The following is a 22,448-nucleotide window of genomic DNA, read 5'->3' on the forward strand; positions in this document are numbered from 1 at the left end:
GGTCACTGCTACTGCGATAGCTATGATATAGAAAATTTTACTTTCCTTTATTATTTTATTTCTTGTTTTTAGTAATTGCTATTAATTCTTAATAATTTTAGATTATTTAATCATTCATGGTCAATTAAATATATGTTGTTAATAGGCCGATGCTTACTTTATTATCTGAAAGTTGATGTTATCAAATGTTGCACGTACTTTCTTTCATTATGATAGCCTACTTGTCGTATACAATATCACCCTCGTTAAAAAAGTGGTCCTGCTTAGCATATCATGCTAGAAGTAAAGAGGGTACTTCCGTATCATATGGGACACACTCGAAAATTTGGATCGCGAAGATGAGACAATAACCGGTTTCCATGGTCTTTATACCAGACAATTAGCTTCGGCTTGGAGGGAAACTACATTGTGGCAATGTTTCAATTAAATATTTAGCTGGTATTTTGGTTGGGTTAGGTATTTAATATAGGCTACTGTGTTCTGTGCAACCTGTTGTAGTTTTCATAATTTTGTTACTAAAGTATTGTATATTCATCATATTTTGTTTTATTTCATTAGCATTCACAAAACTCCACTTCTCGAGTGTGTACCATATAATATGGAAGTTCCGTAAAGAGTAACGTTTTCCATGCTTTATATTCATTTAAGCATTAAATCTAATATATTAGATCTCCACAACACGTCTCAAAACTGTTGATAGTGAAGATTAAGAGATTAGTTCAACTTCAAGGGTCCTTATGAACATAGTAGGCCAAGTATAGACTCATATCTTATCGCAATTTAAGTTAGTACTGTATCTACATACCACCTTAGTTTCCAAAGTGTTCACTTCCGTCAATTCAGTTGTTCTGTATTTCTTTGAATTTCTAAAAAATATTAATCTCTAATAAAAGTTACTTTGTCTAAAATATGCCATGCAATTCATATAAATAAGAAAAAAGATATGTTAAGAAGGCATCCTATTGGACAACATCAACTAGCCGCGCCTAATTCACATTATTTTTCATCACACAGCCAATAGACGGTAAGATACGACTTTTCCCGACACCTGATAAAGAGTGATATTTCCAAAAAAATACCATAAATTTGACACCGTCAAATATTTCTTCTGTTTAGCCCACGTAAAATGAAAGCTAACTTGCTCAATCACTGTATAGAGACATTAGATTTTGGCATGGAGCCACGAATATATTTAATATTCTACCGGTCATGTTGACATGTTTTTACTGATATGCTAGTCAAATTCCTTGGCAAACTAAATGTTAATTGAACCCGTCCCTTGATAGGCTAAATGGGACTTCTAAGGGTATTAAATCAACTGATATTTTCGCTGGTAATGAAAATTGGTTATCAAATTAGGTAAAGGTGGAGAGTAGCGGCTCTCCGGAAGGAAATATCTTAATAAAACAAAACTAGCTCCATTGTATTCATTATTTTATGCTCTTTTTCAGAATAATAGATGTTATCCTGACAGTAAACCCTCCACCCTGATGGGCCCATGTATAGCCCTAACAATATCTTTCTTTGTTGTTGTTTTCATAGTTTGGCCCGTTGCATAACGGGCCAAACTATGAAACAACCAAACGGGCCGTTGCAAATCTGCTGCGTAGAAACGAAGATAAACAGTTTAGCCTCAGTCCCTGACTGAATTTTGGATACAAAATACTAACTTAAATCAGGGGCGTCATTTTGGAGGGGCTGGCTGGGGCAACATTCCCCTTCTGATTTTAGGAGGGACCCCAAATCAGTAGTCACAATTATATTGATTTGATCGTGAGTGTGAAAAATTTGTGTTTTCAATTAAAATAAATCCGTTTCTAATAGAGCTGTACTTCACAACAATCTATTGTGAGCTAGATTCCCAAACATATTTATTTATTATTCCTATTTCATGACACATTTTTTTTTTCTTATTGTAAAAGCCACGGTGCCCCACTTTCATTACAGTGAAACAAGGCAACCCAGGATCAGTAACAGAATTATACGTGTCGGTTATACGATTCTGGGGCAGTGATCCCCTCTATGAATATGTATTATGTACTTTTTATTTCTTTGAGTGTGTTCTTGAATCTGTTCTGAATTGCATTGAATTGTCTTGAAATTTAGCTTCTTGAATTTTGAGACAATCAAAGTGAGAATTTCAGAACAGTTATTACCCTATGATTTCAGGAAAGATAAGAAAAAATATCATAGGCAGCGCAATAGCACTGCCTAAGTAAAGAACGATGTTGGCATAATATATTATTTATTTATTTCTTATTATTTCATTTTTTGGTTTGTTTTAGACCAGGTCACTTCATATCGAAGGAGTTGTCGTAGGAACCTTGGAAAAGGATTCATTCGATTGGAAATTGGAAGGGCTTGTGCCCTTTTTAAAAGTCGAAAGTGATTAGAAAGCAACTAACACTCCTTCCACGCCTACCATTTCATCAGCAAAATCCAATCAAAATTTTGAGATAGCGATTTTGTTCAACGTAGTTGATGGATCTAGAAATTTTGTCTTTGAGGAGGAAACCCCCCCCAGCCTTCAGGGCAAGGGTTGTAATTTATGCCCTGGGGGCATGTGAGGTTTTTATTGAAAGCGTTGTCGTAGAAACTTCAAAAAGGGCTCATTTAATTCGAATTTCAAAGGGCTAGTGACATTTTTAATAGTCGAAAGTGATTGGAGGGCAACTGTCATGCCCAACTGTCAACTGTCAAGTAACCCCCTGTCATGCCCACCATTTTCCTGAACACATTCATTCAAAATTTTGAAATAGCCATTTTCTTCAACGCAGTTCAAAGGCCCAGAAATTATGTCTTTGAGGATGACAAACCCCCCGCAGCCCCCAGGGCAAAGGTTGTAGGTTATGCCCTGGGGGCATATAAGGTTTTTATAGTAAGCATTGTCGTAGAAACTTCAAAAAGGGCTCATTCAATTGGGAATTGAGAGGGCTAGTGCCCTTCTTAATAGGCAAAAGCGATTGGAGGGCGAATGCCCCCCCCCCACGCCCATTATTTCCCCAAACACCTCCGATCAACATTTTGATATAGGCATTTTGTTGAATGTAGTTGAAGGGCCTGGAAATTATGTTTTTCAGTATGACACCCCCCCCCCCACCCCAGCCCACAGGGCTAAGATTGTAAGTTATACCCTGTGGTTATATAAGGTTTTTATAGAATACATTGTCGTAGAAACTTCAGAAAGAGCTCATTCAATCGGGAATTGAGATGGCTAGTGCTCTTATTAATAGTCAAAAAAGCGATCAAAGGGCGAATCCCCCCACCCATTATTTCCCCAAACACTTCCGATCAACATTTTGATATAGCCATTTTGTTGAACGTAGTTGAAGGGTCCGGAAATTATGTTTTTGAGTATGACAACTCACCCACCCCCACAGCCCTCAGGGCTAAGATTGTAGGTTATGCCATGGGGCATGCAATGTTTTTATAGAAAGCGCTGTCGTAAAAACTTCAAAAAGAGGTTATTGGATTGGAAATTCAGAAACTATTGTCTTTTTTAATAGTTGAAAGTAATTGGAGTGAGAATTACCACCTCTCCCCCATGCTCATCATTTTTTCCAAATATTTTCAATCAACATTTTGATATGGACATTTTTTTCAACGTAGTTGAAAGGTCTGGAAATTGTGTCTTTGAGGATGACAACCCTCCTCGCATAGCCACCAGGACATGGGTTCTAAGTTATGCCCCTGGGGCACATAAGGTTATTATAGAAGGTTTTGTCGTAGAAGCTTCAAACAGGGCTCATTCGATTGGAATTTGAGAGGACTAGTGCCTTTTTTATTAGTCAAAGGTGATCAGAGGGCAAATGCCCCCCCCCATGCCCATAATTTACCCAAACATTTACAATCGAAATTTTGAGATAACGATTTTGTTCAGCGTATCAGAAAGGTCAAGAAATTATGTTTTTGATGATAAAATCTCCCCAGCCCTCAGGGCGAGGGTTGTAAGTTATGCCCTGGGGACATTTAAGGTTTTTATAGAAGGCGTGGTCATATAAACTTCGGAGGGAGCTCATTGGATTGGTAACCAGACGCTCTAGTGCTCTTTTTAAGAGTCAAAGTGATCGGAGGGCAGATTCCCTCCTCCCCTCCCTTCCCCCACACACACGTCATATTGTCCCGAAATGTATTTCATAGAAATTTTGAGATAGCCATTCTATTCAAAATAGTCTAAATATCATACAACAAGGCATTGGGGTTGAAACAAACCCTAAAGATTGGATCAAGGGTTGTAAGTTATGCCCAGGGCCCACAGGGGGTATATAAGGTTTTTATGGAGGGACGGTTGTTTATCTTTAGAAGATGCTCAGTCTTTCTCCCTCAAAAAGACTATGTCAATATAAAACGAACAGAAATTAATTAAAAAAAACTTTTTCCACAAAATAATTTTTTCGCAAAAAAGTAAAGACCTCCATTAAATCAAAAATGAACATAAATAGAAGGAAATAATTACCAAGCATACAACTACCAGAAATCAGTATAAATAAATAAAAGAAACTCAAAACAAACAGAAATTAAAATAAAAAACTGAGTCAAACTCAAAACGATCAGAAATTAATATGAGTAGGATTCTAAACCCCATGCTTTCTATATGCAAGAATATAATATGTGCTTTACTGAATTTTTTTTAAATGTTTTCACTTTTATAACTTTAAGAAATCAAATTTGTTGTTTTTTCGATTTTTCTATGAAAATATCAAGCCAGTGTCATGAGCAGCCACTTCAGGTATGCAAGCTTGTATTAAAGCTGCTGCGCCGCATGTCAATTTACTTTCACCGTCGTGCTCATAAACTCAACCATGTGTTGTTCGCTTGTATTTAGAACTTGAGACGAGTAGCATCTCTCTCCTCCATTCTTCAATAGCTGTATTGTTTAATCGCGAATAGCAATATACACTACCAACTGTTTGTTAATGCTCAGAAAGCTGCTGGCATAACTGTTCATCAGTTGGAGAAATCATAACAAGATTGGTATGCTGACATATATTGGTGAACAGAGTTCTGAATACATAGAGCTGTATCTTGATTTTTTCATCAATTACCAAAACATTCTTCAGACGTGGGCTCAGGCCCACGGACTCGAAATCAGTCTTCAGACATTTGAATTCATATTTACACTCCATCAAGCGGATTTTTTTTTAATGCCACAATGTCTTTGTTTGAGCAGCTGTAGGTGGTAGACCTAGTTTTCTCTAGAGCTACAGGTCTTACTGCATCTACGCGAGATAAAATTATTGCCATGTAAAACAAAGCTTTTGATGTAATGTTTCATAAAGCAAAAGAATTTTCTAGTGGGTGTGGCCTCTTAGAAGACCTTTTGCAAAATTTTCAGAATTCTGGTTCCTCATGAAAAAGACCAAAGCGTGCACAGTAAGTAGCTTCCAGCTTACCTGATTTTGTAACCACGTCAACTTTGGGAAAAGTGACTATGCTGAAGTGAAAGAATCAACTAAGGATGCTTTCAGAAGGGATTATTTTCTTGTGATAGACAGATTGTGCTATGAGTTTGAAAGCAGCTTCACGAATGCTCTTTCACTGTTAGAGTCAATCTCAGCAGTAGATCAGGATCGACCGCACTTTATCAATACGAGCTGACTAGCTTGTGTGGCAGCACATCACAAAGAAGTTTGCATTGACACAACCCTGTTTGACTGGCCAAAAAATCTTGCGAGAAGAAATATCGAATTTTTAGGGAATAGACCGAAAGATCTCTTAGAACTTCACAATATTGTGAAGGCACTGTTGATACCATATTCTGAAGTTTTGATAGTTATACCGATCTTCATTACTCTGCCTATCACAACGGCTTGTAATGAGATTCTTTTCTAAATTAAGCCTGATTAGAGCCTATTTAAGATCAAGAATGGGCGTTAAAAGGCTCAATGATATGATGTTGCTGTCAAGTGAAGAAAAATTGTGTGAAATCATTGAATTTTAAAGCTATGGCGAGCGTTTTTGGAAAAATGAGACCTTAATGGTTCCCAGTTTTCCAATAAAATTGTGAATTACTTTCCAACTTAATTCATGATTTTAAAATTATTTGTAAATGTCGTATTTACAAATAATTTTAAAATCATAAATTTTCTTAAATTCTGGTAAAGATATAACACCAGTTACTCGCCAGAGAGGGGTTTATCAAATACCATGTGACTGTGGCCATTTTTATGTTGGTAGAACCCATCAAAATTTAGAAAAACGCCTGCAACAACACAAAGATGACATAACTAAAGCCTTAAATTCTAATAGTACAAATATTTCCTTTGATTCTGCTTTAAGCAGTCACATATATGATAACCCTAGTCATAAAATGCTTTTTGAAGAAACTTGCCTTATTAGCAATGATTTAGGCATAAAACAGGTTGTTCGAGAGGCAATTGAAATTAAAATCTAAATAAATAGTAATATTTCTTTAAATAGAGATTTGGGGGAATATTCGCTTAATGCCCTATACACAAATTTAATTAAAAATCATTTCACTAATTGTATTAAATAACCAGTAAATTTTTCCACTCAACCTATTACGAATAGACCATCTAGGCTGAGCTTTAAAAAGATTAGCTTGTCTGTAAGTATTTTAATTCCATCTGAATGAATTGTTCTCTGTCCACTTCGTTTGGAGTACCAGTCCTGGTTGAACTTCCTTGAAGTAATGATATTAGGGCTGTTTTAAAACATTAAAAAAAAACATTTCAGTTTTAACGATTGAATTTTAATGTAAGTTTCTTTCATAGTGTTTTTATGCCCTTAGTCTGTTTTGATGAGGACGGCCTTTGGATATAGGGTCTAAATATTCATTTAAAGTTGCGTTCCACTGTCTTGTATAAAAATTTCCTGTTGTTCTGCTTATTGTTAATGATGGAAAGGCAGTGTGGTCTTCGTCGCTATTTAGACATATAGCCTTCTACTATTACTACAACTACTAACGACTATATATATATATATATATATATATATATATATATATATATATATATATATATATATATATATATATATATATATATATATATATATATATATATATATATATATATATATATATATATATATATATATATATATATATATATATATATATATATATATATATATATATATATATATATATATATATATATATATATATATATATATATATAGACTGATATTTATAAGTAATAATACTTATTGCTTATAAATGAATAATGAATGATAAAGTCTTCCTAGACCTGACAGAAGGATAGCATTTAACTGTATATATTGAGATCTAACTGATGTTCCTTTATTAAATCCAGTCAATATTTGGAGTACCATGTTCTGCATCACTCGCGGTTGCTTCAAGTGAACTGAAAACTTACTAGACTATATACTTACACAATATACCAAATACAGGTGGACTAAAGAGAAAAACATTAGTTTCATTAAATAATTCGGGAATAAATTCTTTAACTTTCTTATCATTCCAACATTCCATGCAATTTCACTACAAATAAAGATATATGATTTTTAAAACTAAGGGGTTCATCAGCAATAACACGAAGATATCTCATATTTTTGGTACGCTTGACTATATAATTATCTGTGTGTATGTCAGTAATCCAAAGGTAATAATTAGAAGACCTACTTTACATCATAAAGCCTAATTTATTATGATTTAACAGAAATTTACTTACTCTCATCCTCATATCGACGCATAACATACCCTTTTTCATTATTTCTATTAGGCTAAATGAGCTGAAGTCTTTGCTGCTACATCAAAGTGGGTATCATCAGTAACACTGGGAGGAATAACCTTGGAGATAGCATATAAGCCTCGAGTATTATTTATAAAACTCTTTACAAAAAGCTTAAGTCATTGATAAATACTACGAATAAAAGAGAGCCTAAAATAGAACCCTGGGGCACACCAAATTCAACTATTCTTTCACTCGACGTAGCATTAGAGTAGAAGGGGGGGGGGGGGGTCCAACACGTGACAGCCCCACGTGGCTTATATTTTTCTCACTGAGAATGAAAAAACAGGAATTTTCTCCATTGGAAAAACAGGAATTTTCTCACATTTATGGATGTTTCTTGTAGGATTATTTGTGTTGGTCGAGTTATTTTATGTTTTTTACGGATAGTAATGGATGATTTATGGTTTTGTCAGTGAGAATTTGAAAAAACAGGAATTTTGTCAAATTTATGTCTGTTTTTATGGTTTTTGTCAGTGAGAATGGAAAAACAGGGACTTTCTCACTTTAATGGATTATTGAGTCTAATGGGAGCAGGTCAATGACACTTGCTTCATGTTGTTGCTCTATGTAAATGTTATGAGTTTCCCGGAAACAGTTAGATCACGTGTATCCTTCTCAGCCAATCAGAGGGCTTGTTTACATAGTAGCGGCGGAGTGAATATAAAGAAAGGATTTTTGTTATAGTTTTATTAGTCTGTGAATAGAATTTAAAGGAGTGAGAAGAACAGTTTTGACTTTACTCATTTGGATATATATTTGTGTTGATGGCGAGTGGAATGTTTACCCACTTAGAAGTTGATAGTGAAGTTGATGATAATAATACAAGAGCATCAAACCTTGCTGTGGAAATTGCAAAAGGATTGTGGCTTCGTCTGGAATGGGTTGCAGTATAAGCAAGATAATCCTTGAGAAAATTTAAAATGGAAGATCAATTATGTTTCGCCGCAAAAGTTGATATAGCACATGTGAATAGACTTCAATGTGCTTTAAGTGCATTAGTGAAACATATCGAAGACAATAAACTCTATCGCTAATTGTACATGCTCTGTATTATTGATGTTGTTGTAATTATTGAATAAAATTGTTTCGAAAACGAAAATGTTCCCTTTCTTTTCTGGTCAGTCTAGAGTCAGCAGTCGGAGTGAAAGGTCTGAAAAATGAATAAATTTGAGAAAGAGAGAATTAGATCAAATCTAGTGTTTATGGAAAAACATTTGATTTTGGATGACGATTTTCTCGAGTTATCTCTTCAACACAGAATATTCTCTTGTCAGGGAACACTTGACAATATAATGAGGAGTGATTCTCCACCATTGAACTATTGTATGAAACTTTTAAAATGTGATTCAAATGCTTATACTCAATTTATTGATATATTAATTGGAACAAAGCAGAATCATATTGTGGATATACTTTTGAAAACATTACCAATGGATTCAATGTATATGCCCCCCCCCCGTCATTCGAAAGAGGTAACGTCACAGAGTTACTCCTCTCCCCCATTTCCCTCTCATTGAATTTATCGAGCGAGGACGCTCAGTTTCGTTTTAGCTGTGAGTGAGTTGACATCGGAAACCGAAAAATGTTCTATATATGTCCATTGTGCTTGTACACTCTTGGCAGTTGGACTCAGTGTGAGAATTGTACAATTATTGATGACTATAGTGAAAAGTGTAAATTATGTAATCCATGTAAATTACATAGAGGCTATGCAGTACAAATTAAAGGATGTAATTCACGTCTTGAGGAGGTGTGTGACCTTCACCATAGAGGGCACCTGTGCTCCAATTGTCACTATCATAAATGTGATCAGTGGGAGAATACTTACCCCGCTATGATTGGAAAGAATCCTAAACGTGATTTTAGTTTATTTCTACGAGATTGGTATCGTCGTAGATTTAAATTATTCTGGGAAGAGGAATCCGGTTTACGATTCAACTGTTAGGTTAACAATACAATTTGGTTACTACGTCATCGTTGTGATGACACTGCCTACTATGACTATAAACCAAGTGATTTTTATTTAGCAGTTACCGAGTTTGATTCACCATTTGAAAACATTGTAGGTGATATTGCTTCAAATAGACAGATTGAAACTCGTGAATTTCATAATATGAATGCAAATAGTAGCATTGACTATACAAAGAGATATGACAAGATTGAAGTTACATTGTACTGTAGAAAATGTGACCCTGACTTTGCAGTCAATCAAGATAAATATAAAGTGAATTCAAATGATTTACCAGCATTAGTGGTTCACGACAGTTGCCTATACATAGAAGATGAAGAAATCTAAAGTGAAGATTTAAATACATTGTTGTATATATATGCATTTTATTAATAAACAAATTCACAAACATTTTTTAAGCACTTTTACTCTTAGGGCACTGAAATCAATACTATATAGGTCTGAGAGGATATTTTCCACTAGAAAGTCGTTCAGACGGGGATTGTCAACATAAATGTGGAGAAACTGCTTGTAAGTGTAGCCACGACATCGGAACACAAAATATGGTAGTGCATGGAAGCCACAGCTTTTAGTTTTTAGATCCTGCACCCTCTTCCGATTTTGAATAATAGTTGTCCCACTGCTCTCAATATAGATGCTGATGTGGGGTGTGTAGAATGTATAGGGTAGACCAAGAGGATCAAAAAATTCAATCGTCTTCATTGTTTGAAAGATGCACAGCCAATGACCCGTCAGCACAGTCGACGGACTGCTATTAACAATAATCAAGGTATTGTTGACACTTTGAATTTTTCCAAGAAAGTCCGAGGGCAGACAATAGGATTTGTATTTGGACATGTATGGGTCCATATTAAATACATTGATTATTTGACTGGAGTTCAGGGTGCTAATTCTAGTAGAACACTGCCTTTGGGGGCGATTTCCCAATAGGTTTCATATTGGTTTAGTGAGATTAGTGCAATACTCTCAGCCAATGGGTCAACAAATGTACACTATAAACCCCCAGTCCCCGTACCTACTGTACTCATATCCTGTGTACCTGACAAATCCAGTACAATGATACCATGTGTTTTAGCAAACATATCTTCGGTTATACCATTTTCAAATAGTTGTGCGTCATGATCTAGGGTTTGCATGGTCAACTCGTACAATGTTCTATAGGATCTATCAAAAGATAGATTGTAGAGTGGGATGCCGTTTACTTTTCACACAAGAGATGAAAGTCCAAACATCTCGAATTTATGTGGGCATTCAGTCCATGATCCTATTGCACTGGCGCTTTTTACAAATGCCAAAGCAAGTTTTGACGGAATTTCATCATTGATAAAGGATGAATCGGTGAAGGTGCGTGAGCCCATTGCAATATGACGTTGATTGGTGATTGTATGAGGAACAAGTAGTTTAATATCGTTGCCATTGGCTCTCAGTTTTTCCACGGCCAAAGAAACAGAACTCATGACCTGTTGTTTGCGTACATGAAGTATTGCTGAGGTGAGGGAGAGACTTACATCCGGATTGACAGCAAGTTCTTTTCTCAATATGAAATTGGAGGGTTCAAGCGTTAGTTAATATCCACTTTAACATTGGGCGGCAGCCATTGGGGTATATTAAATATGTCAAGATATATTTTTCCAACTAGATGTATTTCACTAGTTGTAGCATTTTTAAGTGCATCTGTACTATCAGTATTAGTAATATATTCATATCCATTGGAGATACCTCTCAATTCCTTGTATGACTTGGGTGTCATCAGCATGAATTGCATATAGCTTGTATAATTTGATAGATTGTTGCTTGCGCTCACCAGTGTACCATTGATGTAGACACTAATTTGACGAAATAAATTATGTAATATATAATTTTCATAGGATATTCCATCGCCCCGAATTGGCATTGTATTTTCAGATTTCCGGACTTTCATTCGTAAATCTATAAATGTTGAAGACATGTCCATAAAGTAGTCTTAATTGTAATAAATTTGTAATTGGATATTATCGGAGAGTGTTTGTTGTGGATAAAATTGCTCATAGTATCCATGCTTGACACTCACATCAACATTTTCAGCATTGAATAGATTCAATGAGGCGGTGATTGAAGGTTGAGAATCCTTATGCGGTAGGTAGGACATTTTAGGAGAAGAAATCTAGTTTTGATCTAACAATTTTCTTCCTGGGACTTCTTCTTCTGTTTACAGCACGTGTCGGCTTTTTCCTTCTTTTCTTTGACAAGAGTGATCATGTCTTTCGTTTCCGACCTGAGTGGAGACTGATTAGGGATGCGCTGTTTCTCGGCATTTTTAAACCATTTCTCTTCTGTTTTAATTGTTCACCAAGGGTTTGCGCATTTGACCTGAGATTTTCCGTAGCAATTTTTTAATAATCATTGCTACAACCCCAAATGTGTTCCTAGAACGCAAAATCTTTCGCAGCTTGTACAATATAAATTCTAGCAAGAGATAGTGAAGAGCGAAGGAGCTTAGCAAACCAACTGCCAAGACCATAGCCAGACATTGACGAGCGTCTTTTTTATTAGTCCATTCCATTGCCCAGTTGTCTTGGGCCAAGAGTATTAACATAGCAGTCAATATCAGGACAAGGGAATGCCACTTTTTTATTAGACATCTTGCTTTTGAACGATGGGTCGAAAATGGCATGTAATCACAGCCAAACCTTTTGAAATTGCTATGGGATCACCCAATTCGGTTCTTAGTGTTAACTGACAAGAGTTCCAAATAGGAAGTGCTTACGGGAATATACTGAAGATGCTTTATATTGTAGTGATGAATATGTTCTTGATTGGTTTTTCGTTCAAGAACTCGTAGGAGGGGAACATTTGAATTACCATCCCGAGATGTTTCCATAAATGAAGCGTAGAGAAATATACAAGTGTCCGCGGAGAAGGCAGGCGGGTAGTCAGCAAAAATGAAATTAGTGTTTCCGGCACTTTTACCCTTGATTATATTGAGCTTAAAGCCAAGAACATCCTTTAGATTATCATTGAGAATAACCTTTTCATTGGCAATAGGTGAACTAATGTAGATCTTGCCCTCCTCCTTTGAATATTTGAAATGAAAAGCTCCTTTTTTACGAGCGGAAATTCTTTTATTAATAGAACGACATAAATCGTTCATACAGGTGAGATCCTCGTAGGGTAATTCAATGTATGGATAATCCACCCAATTGATTTTTTGAATTTGTTTTTGATCACTTGAGGATGGTGGCGGCCAATCATAGGGTCTAATTTTTATATCATATTTACGATCCTTTCTCAGGATGTCATAGGTATTTTTGAGAATACAGTCGACAAGAGCCACTTCATACTTTCCGTCGAATTTGATGGTGGGGGAGAGTTTCGTCCAAAAATCAATTGTTCTATTCAAATCCTTGTAGAGAGGTTCAGAAACATTGGACATGAAAGTCACATAGAAATCATTGGGCATTGTCAATATCTTCAGCACTGACCCAAGAATCAGTTAGGTTAGGTTAAGTTAGGTTAGGCTAGGTTAGCCTACGTCCGCGCGCGTACGTAGGCTACCCTAGCCTAACCTAACTTAACTTAACCTATCTTAATCTAACCTAACCTAACCTAATCATGCCAAGTTAAACCACACTCAAACACGACTGAAATATTCCAACTCTTGCATTTCAACGAAGGAAATTCAAAATGAACTTTGAAAAATCACGAAAATGTAACTGTTACAAGTTAAAGCACAAACAAAAGATACTCAAATAGTAAATCTATTTCATTAAAAAGAATTAAATAAGAAAATAAATTGTAAAAATAAATAATCTGAATCGTTGTAAATGAAAAAAACAAAAATTAAATAGTTAAATTGACAAACTCTTTAATGTCAACTATATAAATTAAAAATTGTCTTTTAAATATCAAGGAAATGTAACTGTGACAAGGTAAACCACAATCAAACACTGCTGAAATATTCCAACTCTTGCATTTCAACGAAAGAAATTCAAAATGAACTTTGAAAAATCAAGAAAAGGTAACTGTGACAAGGTAAACCACTACCAAACACTACTGAAATATTACAAGTCTTGCATTTCAACGAAAGAAATTCAAAATGAACTTTGAGAAATCAAGAAAATTTAACTATGACAAGGTAAACCACAACCAAACACTAAAAAAATATTCCAACTCTTTCATTTGAACGAATTAAATTAAAAATAAACTTTTAAAAATCAAGAAAATGTAGTTGTGACATGTTTAACCACAACAAAACACATCTTAAATATTCAAAATATTGAATTTAAAATAAATAAATTCAAATTAACTTTGAAAAATAAAGAAAATGTAACTGTGACGAGGTAAACCACAAACAAACACTACTGAAATATTCCAACTCTAGCATTTCAATGAAAGAAAATCAAATGAACGTTGAAAAATCAAGAAAATGTAACTGTGACAAGGTAAACCACAACCAAACACTACTGAAATATTCCAACTCTTGCATTTCAATGAAAGAAAATCAAAATGAACGTTGAAAAATCAAGAAAATGTAACTGTGACAAGGTAAACCGCAACCAAACACTACTGAAATTTTCCAACTCCTGCATTTCAATGAAAGAAATTCAAAATGAACTTTGAACAATCAAGAAAATGTAACTGTGACAAGGTAAACCACAACCAAACACTACTGAAATATTCCAACTCTTGCATTTCAACGAAAGAAATTCAAAATGAACTTTGCACAATCAAGAAAATGTAACTGTGACAAGTTAAATCATACCAAAGCAATAGCTAAATTTTACAAATCTTGAGTTTCAAAGAAAGAAATTCAAATGAAAATTGAAAATTAAAGTAAAAGGACAATTGACAACGTACAAAACAACCAAACAAAGCTTAAAAAATACCACTCATGCCATTCAATGAAAAAAATTCAAAATGAACTTATAAATATCAACAAAATGTAACTGTGAAAAGGTAAACCATAACCAAACACTACTGAAATATTCCAACTCTTACATTTCAACGAAAGAAATACAAAAATAACTTTAAAAAATCAAGAAAATGTAGCTTTGACAAGGTAAACCGTAACCAAACACTACTGAAATATTCCAACTCTTGCATTTCAACGAAAGAAATTCAAAATGAACTTTGAAAAATCAAGAAAATGTAACTGTGACAAGGTAAACCAAAAACAAACACTACTGAAATATTGCAACTCTTGCATTTCAACGAAAGAAATTCAGAATGAACTTTGAAAAATCAAGACAATGTAAGTGTGACAAGGTAGACCACAACCACACACTACTTAAATATTCAAAATATTGCATTTAAACTAAATAAATTAAAAAGAACTTTGAAAAATCAATAAAATGTAACTGTGACAATTTAAACCACAACCAAACACTACTGAAATATTCCAACTCTTTCAATTAAAATTAATAAATACATTATTAAAAAATAAAAATACTTAATAAGTATCTGTTAATATTTAATCCATAACCATCCTCTAAAGAAATATTACAAATCGTTAATTTCAAAGAATAAAATTCAAAATGAACTTTGAAAAATCAATAGAATGTACCTTTGACATGGTAAACCACAACAACACGCCACTGAAATATTCCAACTAATGCATTTCAAAGGAAGAACTTCAAAATGAACTTTGAAAAATCAAGAAAATGAAACTGTGACAAGGTAAACCACAACCAAACACTACTGAAATATTCCAACTCTTGCATTTCAACGAAAGAAATTCAGAATGAACTTTGAAAAATCAAGACAATGTAACTGTGACAAGGTAAACCACAACCAAACACTACTGAAATATTCCAACTCTTGCATTTCAACGAAAGAAATTCAAAATGAACTTTGAAAAATCAAGAAAATGTAACTGTGACAAGGTAAACCACAACCAAACACTACTGAAATATTCCAAATCTTGCATTTCAAAAAAAGAAATTCAAAATGAACTTTGAAAAATCAAGAAAATGTAGCTGTGACAAGGTAAACCACAATCAAACACTACTGAAATATTCCAACTGTTGCATTTCAATGAAAGAAATTCAAAATTAACTTTGAAAAATCAAGAAAATGTAACTGTGACAATGTAAACCACAACCCCACACTACAGAAAAATTCCAACACATGCAAAACAATTAAAGAAAATAACAATGATCTATTAAAATTCATGAAAAAGTAAATGTGACAAGGTAATCCATAACCCAACACTACTGAAATATTCCAACTCTTGCATTTCAACGAAAGAAATTCAAAATGAACTTTGAAAAATCAAGAAAATGTAACTGTGACAAGGTAAACCACAACCAAACACTACTGAAATATTCCAACTCGTTCATTTCAAAGATAGAAATTCGAAATGAACATTAAAAAATCAAGAAAATGTAACTGTGACAAGGTAAACCACAAGCAAACACTATTGAAATATTCAAACTCTTGCATTTCAACGATAGAAATTCAAATTGAACTTTGAAAAATCAATAATATGTAACTGTTACAAGGTAAACCACAAACAAACACTACTGAAATATTCCAACTCTTTCATTTCAATGAAAGAAATTCAAAATGAACTTTGAAAAATCAAGAAAATGTAACTGTGACAAGGTAAACCACAACCAAACACTACTGAAATATTCCTACTCTTGCATTTCAATGACAAAATTCAAAATGAACTTTGAAAAATCAAGAAAATGTAACTGTGACAATGTAAACCATAACCAAACACTACTGAAATATTCCAACTCTTCAACGAAAGAAATTCAAAATGAACTTTGAAAAATCAAGAAAATGTAACTGTGACAAGGTAAACCACAACCAAACACTACTGAAATATTCCAACTCTTGCATTTCAACGAAAGAAATTCTAAATGAACTTTGAAAAATCAGGAAAATGTAACTGTGACAAGGTAAACCACAACCAAACACTACTGAAATATTCCAACTCTTGCATTTCAACGAAAGAAATCCAAAATGAACTTTGAAAAATCAAGAAAATGTAACTGTGACAAGGTAAACCAAAACAAAACACTACTTAAATATTCCAACTCTTTCATTTCTTCGAAATAAATCCTAAATTAACTTTGAAAAATCAATAAAATGTAACTGTGACACGGGAAACCACAACCAAACACTATTGAAATATTCCAACTCTTTCATCTCAATGAAAGAAATTCAAAAAGAACTTTGAAATATCAAGAACATGTAACTGTGACAAGGTAAACCCCATCCAATCCCTACTGAAATATTCCAACTCTTGAATTTCAACGAAAGAAATTAAAATGAACTTTGAAATATCAAGAAAATGTAACTGTGACATGGTAAACCCCAACCAAACACCACTGAAACAATCCAAATCGTTCATTTAATCGAAAGAAATTAAAAATAAACTTTTAAAAACCAATAAAATGTAACTGTGACAAGGTAAACCACAACCAAACACTACTGAAATATTCCAACTCTTGCATTTCAATGAAAGAAATTCAGAATGAAATTTTGAAAAATCATGAAAATGTAACTGTGACAAGGTAAACAACAACCAAACACTACTGAAATATTCCAAATCTTGCATTTCAACGAAAGAAGTTCAAATGAACTTTGAAAAATCAAGAAAATGTAACTGTGACAAGGTAAACCACAACCAAACACTACTGAAATATTCCAACTCTTGCATTTCAACGAAAGAAATTCAAAATGAACTTTGAAAAATCAAGAAAATGTAACTGTGACAAGGTAAACCACAACCAAACACTACTGAAATATTCCAACTCTTGCATTTCAACGAAAGAAATTCAAAATGAACTTTGAAAAATCAAGAAAATGTAACTGTGACAGGGTAAACTACAATCAAACACTACTGAAATATCTCAACTCTTTCATTTCAACGAAAGAAATTCAAAATGAACTTTGAAGAATCAAGAAAATGTAACTGTGACATGGTAAACCACAACGAAACACAACTGAAATATTCCAACTCTTGCATTTCAACGAAAGAAATTCAAAATGAACTTTGAAAAATCAAGAAAATGTAACTGTGACAAGGTAAACCACAACCAAACACTACTGAAATATTCCAACTCTTGCATTTCAACGAAAGAAATTCAAAATGAACTTTGAAAAATCAAGAGAATGTAACTGTGACAAGGTAAACCACAACAAAACAATACTGAAATATTCCAACTCTTCCATTTCAATGAAAGAAATTCAAAATGAACTTTGAAAAAAAACAAGAAAATGTAACTGTGACAAGGTAAACCACAAGCAAACACTACTGAAATAATCCAACTCTTGCTTTTCAACGAAAGAAATTCAAAATGAACTTTTAAAAATCAAGAAAATGTAACTGTGATAAGGTAAACTACAACCAAACACTACTGAAATATTCCAACTCTTGCATTTAAACGAAAGAAATTCAAAATGAATTTTGAAAAATCAAGAAAATGTAACTTTGACAAGGTAAACCACAACCAGACACTACTGAAATATTCCAACTCTTGCATTTCAACGAAAGAAATTGAAAATGAACTTTGAAAAATCAAGAAAATGTAACTGTGACAAGTTAAACCACAACCAAACGCTACTGAAATATTCCAAATCTTGCATTTCAACGAAAGAAATTCAAAATGAACTTTAAAAAATCAAGAAAATGTAACTGTGACAAGGTAAAGCACAACCATACACTACTGAAATATTCTAACCCGTGAATTTCAACGAAAGAAATTCAAAATGTACTTTGAAAAGTCAAGAAAATGTAACTGTGACAAGTTAAACCACAACCAAACGCTAATGAAATAGTATAACTCTTGCATTTAAACAAAAGAAATTTAAAATGAACTTTGAAAAATCAAGAAAAAGTAACTGTGATAAGGTAAACCACGACCAATTACTACTGAAATATTCCAACTCTTGCATTTCAACGTAAGAAATTCAAAATGAACTTTGAAAAATCAAGAAAATGTAACTACCCTGCGGTACATCCCCCGCGGCGCTTTTCTAACCCGCGGCGCATCCCTGCAGCACATCCTGCGGCGCTTTCCTGGCCCACGGTGCATCCCAGCGGCGCTTCTCTGGCCCGGGGGACCTTTGGGGACCGGGGGAGAGCCTTTGAGGCACAGGGGGGCCTTTGGGAGTCTGGGGGACACTTGAGGACCGATGGGTCTTTTGGGCGCCGGTGGGCCCTTGGGGGGCGGGGGGCGGGCCTTGGGGGGTCCGGGGGGACAGTTGTGGGCCTGGGGGACATTTGGGGACCGGTGTAGGGCCTTTGGGACCCCGTTGGCCCTTTGGGGGCCGGGGGAGGGCCTTTGGGGGGCACAGGGAGGGCCTTTGGGCACAGGGAGGGCCTTTGAGGGTCCGGGGGGACAGTTGGGGGCTTGGGGGACATTTGGGGACCGGTGGAGGGCCGTTGGGACCCCTTTGGGCCTTTGGGAGCTCGATGGACTTTTTGGGGGCCCGGGGATGGCCGTTGAGGATCTGGGTGGGCCTTTGGGGGGCGCCGGTGGCCCTTTGGGGGCTTGGGAGGCCTTTGAGGGTCCGGGGGACAGTTGGGGGCCTGGGGAGACATTTGGGGACCGGTGGAGGGCCTTTGGGACCCCGTTGGTCCTTTGGGAGCTCGAGGGGCCTTTGGGGGGGCCCGGGGATGGCCGTTGAGGGTCCGGGGGGACAGTTGGGGGCTTGGGGGACATTTGGGGACCGGTGGAGGGCCTTTGGGACCCTGTTGGTCCTTTGGGAGCTCGATGGGCCTTTGGGGGGCCCGGGGATGGCCGTTGAGGGTCCGGGGGGACAGTTGGGGGCTTGGGGGACATTTGGGGACCGGTGGAGGGCCTTTGGGACCCCGTTGGTCCTTTGGGAGCTCGATGGGCCTTTGGGGGGCCTGGGGATGGCCGTTGCGGGTCTGGGTGGGCCTTTGGGGGGGCCGGTGGCCCTTTGGGAGCTTTGGGGGCCTTGGGGGGGCCCGGGGATGGCCGTGGAGGGTCTGGGTGGGCCTTTGGGGGCGCCAGTGGCCCTTTGGGAGCTTGGGGGGCCTTTGAGGGTCCGGGTGGACAGTTTGGGGCCTGGGGAGACATTTGGGGACCGGTGGAGGGCCTTTGGGACCCCGTTGGTCCTTTGGGAGCTCGATGGGCCTTTGGGGGGCCCGGGGATGGCCGTTGAGGGTCGGGGTGGGCCTTTGGGGGGCGCCGGTGGCCCTGGGGGAGCTTGGGGGCCCTTGGAGGACCGGGGGCTTCCTTCGGGGTTGGGGTAGGAGGATTGGAACCCTTTGGGGTTGGGTTAGAGGACCTCACAACACTGTTCAAATGAAACTTGTGTATTATAACGACCACAGAGTTTCACCATTAAATTCTCTTCTAAAATCTCTTCAAAAATCTTCTTTTAAAATGTCTCTATCTGTTTCGCCGAAATAGTTCCATAACCTGTCTAAAACGGTTTCGCCCAAATAATCCCTAAACGTAAATTCAGCGTGTTCCTTTGTTATTGGCATCTCTGCAGCTAATGCATTTCAAATTAATAAGAAACTTTTTCGCGCGCTAAAACAATTCATCGCTAAGATGTTTCATGGAGAATTGTTTCCATGGCCTTTGGTTATTAATATCTTTTGGAGTTCGACCAGTAGAACTGTTCCCGAGGCAAAGACATTAATGATTTGGATCTATTCCTGGAGAAATGTTTCTAGGCGAAAATTTTTAAAGTCTGACAGATGATGTCATTGATTGATTGATCTGTCAAGAAAGGGGAAATTAATTTGTTGTTTCTAAGGGGAATTATTGATTCACGATAGGTGAATTGAGGTCGACAGCACATGTGTTCCAAATTCCCAATCGATTACGCAATCAAGTTCTCGGAAACTGTCAGCATTAGACTAAATTGTAGATGGCAGCAGGGGTGAGGGATGGGAGTCGGACCCCCCTCTCTACTACTACTGTTTTGGTCTCCCGTTTATTTTATTCTTGCTTTTCCTTTTCTTTTGAGGGATTCGTTTTGTTTCGTTTTTGGTTTTAGTCTTTCTATTATTATTTGCAAAAAAAATGTCTTGGTCTCCTATTTTTTATTTCTTACTTTTTTTCTTTTTTTTTATTTAGACAGATATGTTACATGTTTATTTATTTACTTTCGTCGGTTCTTCACTTAATGATTTAATGAGTCGACCTTTTCATTTAGAAGAGGTTTTATCGGCACCAATTGCAAGAGATGCTGAACCGTGCATGAACCAAGTTAGATTTCAACCGTTAAAAAATAGTGCTTATGTCCAAAGATCGAAGTTAGACCCAGGGGAAGCCGATTCGTTGTGTTTATGTGCCTGTAATTGTCACCTCACTACTGGTTATGAAGATGTGTTGCAATTTCTTTCTGATTCTCAGGGAAAAATTAGTTTTATTTGTATATCTGAAAGTTTTTTTAGTCAGGAACAATCTTTCTCGCTGTATTCTTTTCCAGATTATAATTTGGAGTCTATAAACCGGACGTCACTTCACAGAGGGTGACTTGTGTGTTTGATTTCAAAGTCATTGACATACCAAGTAAGAAATGATATTGATGTTTGGATAGAGGGTAAGTTTGAAAGTTTTAACATAGATTTAAATTTGGGTAGTAGTAAATTTTCGATTAGTATTGTGTATAAGCCACCGAGTGCAGGCTAGGAAGATTTTGAGCGTGGAATTGATCAACTTACGCTTGCGGTGTCTTAGACAGGTTTAGATTTAATTTGTATGGGTGATTTAAACTTTGATCTGGTATTTCTGAATGGAGTGAATCTTGATTTTTTTAATTTATTGATTGCTAATGATCTTTTTCCCCTGGCTAATATTCCAACACAGGTTATGAGTCATTCAGCTACTCTTATTGAAAATATTTTTGTTGGTTCCAAATATCTTGACCGTAGTTATGCTGATGAGGTTCTGTACCCTTGTTCTGACCATTTTCCAGTTCTCTGAACGGTACTTTGTGTCCGCATAGAAAGAAATGAAAGAAAAAAAAGTGAAGACTCGATCGTTAAAAAAAGAGAACTTACAGAGGTTTGGTGATAAGTTAAGCAGCACTGATCTTAGAGAGATTTTGGAGATAAGAGATGACGCTTCTGGGGCATTTGATTGCATGATGGGGATCATACAGCCAATTTATGACAAGACTAGCCCAGTTATATTTGTGAAACCGCATAAGGATCAACCCAGGAAGCCTTGGATAACTACAGAAATTCTTGAAGCGTCAGATTTAAGAAATCAAGTGTATGTAGATTATTTAAATAGTAGGTGTGTCAAGAAATTGGAAGAGTTTAAAATAATACGCAATAAAGTGAACTCAATGAGAAGGAAAGCTAAAAAAGAATATTTTGCTAACCAACTGAGTTTAAATAAGGATAATGCGAGAGGAACTTGGAAGGTTATAAATGACCTATTAGGAAAGAAGAAAGAAGCTCCACCCAATTCGCTGCTGATTCAAGGAGAAGCAGTGAGTGATGAAACGATTATTACTAATAAATTTGTTGAGTTGTTTTCAAGTATTGGTCAAAATGTGCAGGCGGAAGGGTTAGTAAATTTTAATAATGAGTCCTTGGAGGACGAAATTTTGGATGAAAGAGGAATTAGAAATGAAATTGAATTTCAACCGTGTACTCGAGATGAAATTCTGAAGGTTGTGAAAACAATCAAATCGAATTCAGCAGGGACAGATGGAATTCATTTGAAGGTTTTTAAATCAGTGATGTGTTATTTAATATCATGTCTCGTCCACATAATCAATCTTTCCCTGGAAACTGGGGTATTCCCCGATGCGCTTAAAAGGGCAAAAGTCATCCC

At 36.0% G+C, this 22,448-nt stretch overlaps 1 long non-coding RNA gene across 5 annotated transcripts in view; it reads right to left on the bottom strand.

Moving 5' to 3' along the window:
* Positions 1-22,448, bottom strand: part of LOC148943482 (uncharacterized) — a 160,209-nt gene that overhangs the window by 27,657 nt on the left and 110,104 nt on the right. Inside the window, exon 1 of one of the 5 annotated variants that reach the window (XR_016142975.1) lies at positions 806-865. The exons of the other annotated variants lie outside the window; for them this stretch is intronic. This is a non-coding gene — a long non-coding RNA (uncharacterized LOC148943482). Of the gene's footprint in view, positions 1-805; positions 866-22,448 lie in introns of those variants that run through there. 5 annotated transcript variants of the gene reach the window in all.

Source organism: Artemia sp. Qi Xiang Cuo, chromosome 15 (assembly GCF_049724085.1).
Source record: "Artemia sp. Qi Xiang Cuo chromosome 15, ASM4972408v1, whole genome shotgun sequence".
NCBI classification, from domain to species: domain Eukaryota; kingdom Metazoa; phylum Arthropoda; class Branchiopoda; order Anostraca; family Artemiidae; genus Artemia; species Artemia sp. Qi Xiang Cuo.